Source organism: Calonectris borealis, chromosome 2, assembly GCF_964195595.1.
Source record: "Calonectris borealis chromosome 2, bCalBor7.hap1.2, whole genome shotgun sequence".
Taxonomy (NCBI): Eukaryota; Metazoa; Chordata; class Aves; order Procellariiformes; family Procellariidae; genus Calonectris; species Calonectris borealis.
In genome coordinates this window covers 116,422,178-116,431,616 of record NC_134313.1, presented here as the reverse complement: position 1 = coordinate 116,431,616, position 9,439 = coordinate 116,422,178, and positions in this window count along the sequence as shown.

Genomic DNA, 9,439 nt, shown 5'->3' with positions numbered 1-9,439 from the left:
TATCCATCGTAGCGTGGATGATGCTACAGGTGCCTATGTGGGAAATCAAGACCTGACGCGTGCTGTTGTCAGTGGAGCAGCTCTGTAGGCTCCCTGCTAAATGTCACCAGCCTGCACTGGAGCCGTGTCACCACATTTGCACTGACACTGCTACTTCTGTCAAGTTAACATGATCACAGAGGAGTATTTTTCTTGGCTTCAGGTACCCTGTAGCTTTATCCTTCATTGCACTAACTAATTCTATACCCCTGAGTATTTCAACCTTTAGATGTTTTTCAGACAAACTTCTCTGGTTAGAAAATGCATTCATACCTTCCCTCGGATTATTTAATAAGAAACTGCTGATGTGTACATAACCTACAAAATGGCATTTCTTGGTACCATCATCAAAATAACTTCAGATTGCTCTTCACTTATTGAAACCTCTGCCTTTGTAGTTCACAAAACCAGTACAGGTAGCTGAATTTTTTTGGATGCTTCCCTGCGTGGCTCAGTAGGCTGCTACTGCGCAGAATCCTAGCAGCTAGCATAGTTTCTCATTTGCTTGCTTTCTTATGGTCTTGTGGTCTTGGTTCCATGTGCATACAGGGAAGTTGGTGTGTATTCGGAGAAAAGCCTGTCGTCTGGACTTGGGATTTTTTTAGAAATTTGACTATCTGGTAAATGTCCAGTGGCTCACACTCATCTTCATAATAGCAAAAAGCTCAGTGTTTGTCTCCTGTAGGAGAGGATGATCTTTAAATCTGGAGCACAAAAACCACATAGAAAAATAGTGGTCTATTCTTTGAGAAATATTTTGAAAATAGTACTAGGTAGTAATTTTGAATGAAGTCTCCTTGCTGCAGTAAGAAATTATTTATAAAATTGATGCAAGCAGTTATATAGTAGAAAGAGCTAGGTATGTTCAAGAACTGTATTTGTGGAAACCTGAAAGTTGTCTTGAGCAGTCAGATTAGAAAAAGTGTAATTGACTTTAAATTACAGTGGCTGGGGCCATGCTTGATTGATAGCAGGCCTAATACTTAAATGGGACACTGTTGTGCCATCCTTAGATTAAAAGTATGTATTTTTTGGGGGGGGTGGGGTGGGAAGAGAGCATCCTTGTTCTTGGAAGAGGCAGGAGGGAAGGCAGGAAACAGGTGGACACTCCTCCTGGGACTGTGGGGGCTGATTAGGAGCTGGGAGTTTCTCGCAGGCAGCCTGTGAGGCAGGATGACGAAGAGGAAGGTGAGAGATGAGTGATCCTGGTACACTTCTTTCTTACTCGGTCTGAAAGGATCTGCTCATACCCCATGCCATGCAAACTGGTAGCTTTTGCAGAACGTTGAAAATTGTCCCTAACCCTACTAAAGACAGTGGGATCATGGATTGCAGGGAACGCTACGGTTTAATGCTTAAAATAAAAGATAATCAATAATGACTGGAAATACTCTTCAGAGAATGTCCTGGTCATGTCTCATCAGGCAACTGCAAGCATATTCAAAGGTTAACATAGCTACCAGAGCAGCGTGCATGTGTGTATGTGCCTGTATTTTTATATTGCCAATTGCTGTCAAATATTGCTTTATGCTTTACAGTGCTATGGAGCTTGGTGGGTTGGAAGAAATCGGCTTCTGCCATGGGCTTTAGAGACCAAATCCTCTCCAAGTGACCTGTAACTAAACACTATGCAATGTTTTTTGCACTATAGAGTATTTTAACCTACCTGACTGCTATAAAAAGTTTATTTTGCCACGTTGAATAGCTATGGTATGGAACTTCTTGCTAACCACCACCATGGTTACATATCTGTATGGATGATGAGATCTTCTGTAGTTACAAAAGTAAAAGATGCAGATGGGGAATCAGGAGTTATCAGGGACAAAAATCACCTGGTCTGCTGTTAATATGCTGTGCTTGTAAACTTCTCTGCTGTGATAAATGCAAGACAATTCCATACATAAAGTGTGCAGAGCATATATGGTTATCAAGTACTATCTGAAATGTGGTATCTCGGTACCCTGCAGTAACTTTGTCAAATGTTTATGCCATTGACTGAGACCATCAGAAGCACCGTAACGGAAGAACCTAGGAAGAAATCTTCTGTAGGCTTGTCCGTTTTGCTTTGGTATTATTTTTTTGTTGGTTTGCTTGATAACCTTCCTTTGATACATCCATAACTGCTTAAAACAGGAGACTATTAGTAGACTTTGAGGAACTATTAAGCAATGAGTATGAGCTAATCATTTTACAGTGTGCAGCCAGTAATTGTTCCGAGTGAAAGAAGTTCTCATGACTTGCCAGAAATCACTGTTATGCTTCAAGTGCAAAATTGCAGGTCCTTACCAGTGGCACCTTGTGTGCACTGCATACGCTAAAAGCCACTGCTGGCTCTGTCTGCTTTGGCTTGTTACAGGAACGTAATGGCACCGTGTCTGCTGCAGCAGGATGCCTTCCTCCTTCCCACTCTGTAGACTCACGTGCTGCCCCTTACAGGGACTGGTAGTAGAAGCATCAGTGGAAGAGAGAAACCCTACACCGAAACATTCTTCAGAAGCCTATTCTCTGGAATTGTTTCATTGCATTCAGTGGGGCAGTGGTGGTAGAAAAATCTGGGGTTTATGTTTGAGAGTACCGGTGGTAGGTTCTCACACTTGATTTGGCTTTGGTTGGGATGACAAACCTGTTCTGGGTTGTACAGATTTCTGTCAATCTTTGGTAGGCGACGTGTGCCAGAATTACCAGGAGGTGGTTCTCATTGCCTTAAATTGCGCTTTTTAACACAGGAAGCATGATGCCACTGATCAAAAGCCTCTGAATACAGAAATGGTTAGGAACACACGCCCCTCTGTGTGTCTGTGTATCGTCTAGTTTGTGCATTGTGAGCATATCTTTGTCATTGATGAAATGACATACCCATGAACTTTGTTTCTTTAAGCTGCTGTCTCTTGTTCCCACATAAAATGAAGTGCTCTTGTAAAACTTACGTTTCTGTTCTTAATACTTTATTTTCCTCTTTTTACTTGCATTGCAAGGTGCAGGAAAAAACAAAGCAAACTTTTGTATGAAATTTACACTCCTGGATTTCAAGAGGGAGCCCACTTCTCCTAGTTTGTTTTAATCGCAAGAAATAGTGTTTTTAACAGTTTCTGTAACTATGTGATAGATGGTAATGCAGCAGAAAAAATGGAATAATATTACAGTACTTATCACTCTATAAATGTTTTGAGTACAGTAGCCAAGTTTTTTCGGCTAACTTTTGCCATGCTGTAATTGTTTGTTTTTAGAGGTGCTGGGGAGAAAACAGGGAATGTGAAAGGGAAGACAAGAGAGATGATGAGTGTAGAATGTGAAAACTTACATACAGGTTAAAAAAGTGTTTATCCAAGTGCTTTGCATCAAAAACTGTTTAGAAACTTGCTTTATTTTTAAACATCCCCCAGTAGTTCTACAAATACAAATATTTCTCAAGAGAAAAGGTACAGTGAGTAAGTGTTTTCTTCCACTGCTGTGTAAAAGAATAACCCATGACTAACTTTTCCACAGGAATACAAGTAAAATCTGAGTAAATCTGGACTTCAAAAATTTTGTAGCAACGCAGTAGAGCTGTGAGATGACAGGCCCACCCTACGCTTTTAACGCCTCGCCTGCCCACAGCCTGCAGGCAGGCAGCGCCAGAGATGGCCAAAAACTCAAGATGGTCCATATAGTGAGACAACTGGGGCACAGATGGAGTGAGGTTTTCTTTCCCACGTGCGTTACCTATTTTGAAAAACATAAACAGTTCCCTCCTCCTTAATACTTTCTTTTAACACTGTCTGCTAGCTAGTCACTTGGCCATGTCAAGACAGCTACAACTGTGCTTTTTGGAGCAGTCAGGAGGCTGTGTTTTCAGAATGGAAGATGCTGTCATTTTTGTAAAACCTTGTTGGGTGAAACATTATGATATGTCTCAAGTGTAAAAGTTACTGAAATTACTCTATCGGTTCGATCACAGGATTTTCTCAAGCCTGGGCTGAGAACCCCTCAAGCTGGGCCACAGTCTGCTGTTTTCCCTTCTTGCTCTTCACGCAGCATCGCTAACCACATATTGGGCTATGTTATCAAGTGTGTAGCCAGCAGGCTTGAAGGAAGTGTTTACACACCTCTCTCCAGCATCTGTGAGGCCATATTTGTAGCAACGTGTCCAGCTTTGAGCGCCTCAGTACCAGAAAACTATTGACAAACTGGAGCGAGTCCAGCCACCGCAACGATCGGGGCAGGGGAGCACAGGACATAAGAAGAGGCTCTGAGGGCTGGGTTTGCTCAGTCGAAAGAGTAGAAAGCTCAAGTGGGATCTGACAGCTGATTTCAACTACATAACGAGACGTTACAGAGAAGACAGAGCCAGGCTGCCCTTAGAGCCGCACAGCAACAGGGTGAGAGGTGATGGACAGAAGCTGCAACATGGGAAATCCCAACTAGGTTGTAAGAAACTCTTTCACTGTGAGGGAGGTCAAGCACTAGAACCAGGGCCTACAGAAGTTGTGGTATCTCCATCCCTGCAGGTATTCAAAACTCATCTGGTCAAGTCTGTGACCAACTTTATCTAAATCTGAAGTTGGATCTAACATCAAAGTTGGTCCAACTTTAAGCAAGGTGAAAGGGGATATTGAAACTGCTTAATCAAACAACCTCCAGAAGTCCCTTCCAACCTCAGTTAATTCATTATTCTCTTCCGCAGGCATGTCATTGCCTGCCATCATTATTGAAAACTAACAAGCCCAGTCTTCCACTTACTTGCTTCTGGAATCTTGGAGAGCAAGCCCAAGTTTGACATTTCTGCTCTTGGTTGCAGACAATGCTGTGGCAAATCCAGTTGTGTCCTAAATAGCTGTGATTGTAACAGGGCTGTTGTGGCACCACCTCGTCTGGAAGCAGTGACAGCAGCATCTTTGTTGCTTCAGTCTCTTATATGCTGCTCTGTGCAAGTCCCAATGCTATGGTGTCTTAGTATCTGGAGCATAGTTGATATGAAGCCATGGTGGGTTTTTTTGTTTTGGTTTGGTTTGGTTTTTTTGGGGTTGTTTTTTTTTTTTTTTTTTCCTGTGCAAAAGCCACTGTGAGGAAACTCCAGGTCATAGCACTCAGAGTAGTTGTGTTGTCTTGAAGAATGAATATTTTTCTTCATCCCCTCATTTTCCAGATCAGCCAGTTGAATCGTGGTGGTCTTTGGTCATGGTTGCACTTGACAACTAGGGAAACATTGTGAACTAGGGACAACTAGTGAACATTGAGGTTGAGTCCTTTAGGCTTTTTTTTTTTCTTTCCCATTTCCAAAGTCCTTAATTCCTGGGCTGAAATGAAATGTGAGTACTCGCATGCCAAAAGAGATTATTTTACTCAGGTTTTGTGGAGGAGGAAAGGAAGAGGTTCTGAATAGGGATTAAAATAGCACTCAGAATTGCCTTTGCTTGCAGTAGAAGGAATTGGATGCTTCAGTCATTTCAAGCTACAGTAATCACCTTAGCAAGCACCACTGTAGAGTATGAGGTGAAGTTACTCCTGTGCAGAATACTTTTGTTTTGTTCCCTCTGCATATATAAATAAAGAATATAAAACTGTTCTTAAAACTTTGGTTTGGGGGGTTACAGGGAAAGATCTGATATGTGATAACCAAATAGATCAGTCTCCCTGGGGACCATTTGCATTAAAGAACCATCTGCTACCCTTTCCTCTGTGAAGCATCATGGACAGCATCACGCTCGTTCTGTCGTGCAGTGATAACAGGGTATTCAGGTGTCTTTGTAACAGGAGCATGTTTGACACATTTTTGGTTGTTACTTCTCCCTCCCCAGTGACTGCCTCTTGTCTCAGGCAAGCTGGTCCTGTCGGTCGTTATAAATGTGACAAGAGATGGAAATAACCAAGAGGTCTCAGGTCTCCTTGGCAATATGGTGGTTAACGCGGGCTGTACAGTGACGTGGTTCGTTCGCAGAGGAGGGAGTGTGGAGTTATGAATGCTGTGCTTATGTGGCATCGCAGCATCCAGTCATCGCAGCATCCCGTACGGCAGGTTGCTGCTGCTTGTATTGCCTTAAGCATCTCATTTTCTTTAAAACAAACAAACAAACAAAATCTTCATTCTTTACTGATTCTTACAAGGTCTGAGGCATCTGATTATCACCTCATATCAACAGAGAAGTATTTACACTATTCTAATGAATTTGCCTATCTGCAGTTGTGCGATGCTGTCTTCAAATACTGTTTCCCTTTCCGAGCAAGAGAAACAGAAGTGAAGGATTCTCTTACATGCATTTAAACAGCAGGGAAATTAATTCTGGTTTCCGTGCAGTTACTTTGGATTTACACTGTACTGCCAAGGGGGGAATCAGTCTTAGTCTCACAGCAGTACAGTCACACAGGGAGATTATTGGTTGTGTCGGGGGAAACTTCTGTATTTAAACACACCGCACTGAAGCTTAAACTCTGTAGCCCTCCTGTGCTTTGGTTTCGCTGGAAGTAAGGGATGCTTAGTTATCAAGGGAGGCCTTGGCAGGGGAAAAAGGGCCAAACCTTGCATGTCTTCTCTACATCGTGGCTTGTATGAGTAGAGGCTATGCCTCCTGCTATTACCAAGTTCAGATTTTTTGGTTTAGGAAAAGATTAGTTGGGAAGAATATAGCCTCACACAAGCTTTTTGTCTGAAATGCACAAGAATGATAGACCTAGATTTTTATTAAACAGAAAATAATTTTCTCTTAAAAAATGTCTTCTGCTTAAATACACAACTCTTCATTCTACTGACACTACTTTTTCTTGAGGCTTTCCCTCATCCAGTTTCAGCAAGCAGAATGTCTTTTCCAGAACACTGCTGTTCTATGCTGTCTTGTGGTTGCGGTGGTCTTTAGTCTTTTGAAGTAAAAACCAAGTCAATTATTAAATTCTTTCCTTCCCCCAGTGCATGAATCCTCGCAGCATGGATTTTGTTTAGAAGCAGCTCGCAGGCCAGATAACTGGTAGAGATCTCTGATCAGCTTGTCACTCGTGTCTCAGATGCACGTGATTTATAGGGGAAGAGTGATTTAAACTACCATTTTGCAGTTTTTCTTCTCCCACCCCCCTTCATTCACTGTAGTTAGCCCTTCTTTTTGAAAATACCAATAATCAAATTCATAAACCAAGATCATTAAATCATGAATTCTTTCCCCCAAAACCAGCTGTTCTACTGTTTTTCTTCCTATCGATGACCATAAACAGGCAAGACTTCCTGCTGTATTAAATATCCGTATTGTTGGCAAAAAGCAAAAATGTTGCAGTTTGCTACCACCTGAATATATTTGTCATCAATGAAGAAAGTCTAGTAAGTGTTTGCAGGACAGCTGGTGCTCTGAATAGTACTGCTTGCTAGCAGCTATCCCTTTTCTCTCTAGATACTGTGCAAAATGAAGAAATAATTAAAAGGTTAAAGAAGATTCCTCAGCACTGAGAAGCAATAAACTAACATTGCAGGAAACTAAGGACAGAACGGGATAGAAACTGAGAAGTTTCCCCGTGCAGCCTTGTGAATGTCTAATCTCCTCCTCCTCCTCCACCTTCTTCCCTTGTTATGTATTTTTTTGTGAGCACAAAGCCTGTTGATAGACTCCTGATGCTCTGGGGAGATTTGTGCCTGCTTAATACACGCAAGGCAAGCGTATGGTTTGGCTGGTTCTTGGGGACGAAGCGGCTGCAGGCACGTCAGCAACCGTCAGCCGGGGCACGATCCCCCGCTCGGTGGGCACGATCCCCCACTCGGTGGGCACGAGCTGGCTCCCGTCTGAGCTGGGGAGCTGTGGCAGCACGGCCGGCAGCCGCGGAGTGCTGCCGAGAGGAGGGATGCCTGTGCTGGCACCTCACCGGGGGAGAGGAAAATGTGTCGGGGAAAGTCAGAAGGGGCAAGCCTAAAGCCTTTTTTTCTGAGAAGAGAGAATAGCTAAACTTGTGCAATGTGGATGAGAGAGACTGGGCGTTTAAAAGGTGTTTAGACACCTCACAAAAATTATTCAAGCTTTCTCAGTTAACCCCATCTGGTCTTGGGGAGAGTGAGGGGCCAGCAGAGTTGAGTGTTCAGGCCACTATCCTCTGTAGCACTGGGCAGGGTCTGGTGATTCCTCGCCTTCGGACACCAACTTTGAACATGCCCACCCCACCCCCACCTCCCCCCCGTAAATTAATTAGTAATTCCAATTTGATCTGTCTAAATTTCTTTCTTATAGTGGGCAGTGGTATTTTGATGTGTTGCAATTAAACAGCTGAAGAGAGAATGGTAAAATTTGAAAGTGACCTTTTGCTAATGGTCCTCGAGAGTGTTGGAAAGGATTTGTTTGCTTAGACTGTGACTACTCCCTTGTGAGCAGCTTCAACCTATTGAGTTTAATTGGTCTATAAATGTTGTTATCCTGGCTTTATTTAGTTTGGAGGGAAGATGGTGAGGGAGGGGAGAAGTTAGACGGGCTACTTCATATCTTTACATGGTCTTGTTTTTTCCCATATGTCAGGGTTTTCTGTGCTCTGCAGAGAACACTGGAGTTAAAGTACAAGAAACACAAAGACAGAGAACTCTGTTTGAAACCTGATTTGGTGAACATTAAGAGGGAAAGGAAATATGGTTATCATTTGTCTATAAATACCTTTTTTTAAACTTACTTATCTTACCTGCTGAGATCTTGGATCCTATTCCAAATCCTCACAGCATTCTTCCCCACCAGGGAAGTGTTGTTATCCCTGTTGTACAGGTAAGGGCTATATGTCAGAGTAGACTTTTGTCGTGGTTTAACCCCAGCCAGCAACTAAGCACCACGCAGCCGCTCACTCACCCCCCTCCCCCCACCCCCCCCCCCCCCGGTGAGATGGGGGAGAGAATCAGAAAAGGTAGAAGTGAGAAAACTCGGGGGTTGAGGTAAAGACAGTTTAATAGGGAAAGCAAAAGCCGCACGCGCAAGCAAAGCAAAACAAGGAATTCATTCACTACTTCCCATCGGCAGGCAGGTGTTCAGCCATCTCCAGGAAAGCAGGGCTTCATCACGCATAATGGTTACTTGGGAAGACAAACGCCATCGCTCTGAATGTCCCCCTCTTCCTTCTTCTTCGCCCAGCCTTATATGCTGAGCATGACATCATATGGTATGGAATACCCCATTGGCCAGTTGGGTTAGCTGTCCTGGCTATGCTCCCTCCCAGCTTCTTGTGCACCTGGCAGAGCACGGGAAGCTGAAAAGTCTTTGACTAGCGTAAACATTACTTAGCAACAACTAAACCACCAGTGTGTTATCAACATTATTCTCATGCTAAATCCAAAACACAGCACTATACCAGTTAATATGAAGAAAATTAACTCCATCCCAGCCAAAACGAGGACAACTTTCTAGCTGAACTACCCAGGCTTGAATTTTTGCTCTGTTGATAGTTGCAGAGCCCTTTCACTTGTGTCTATTCATTT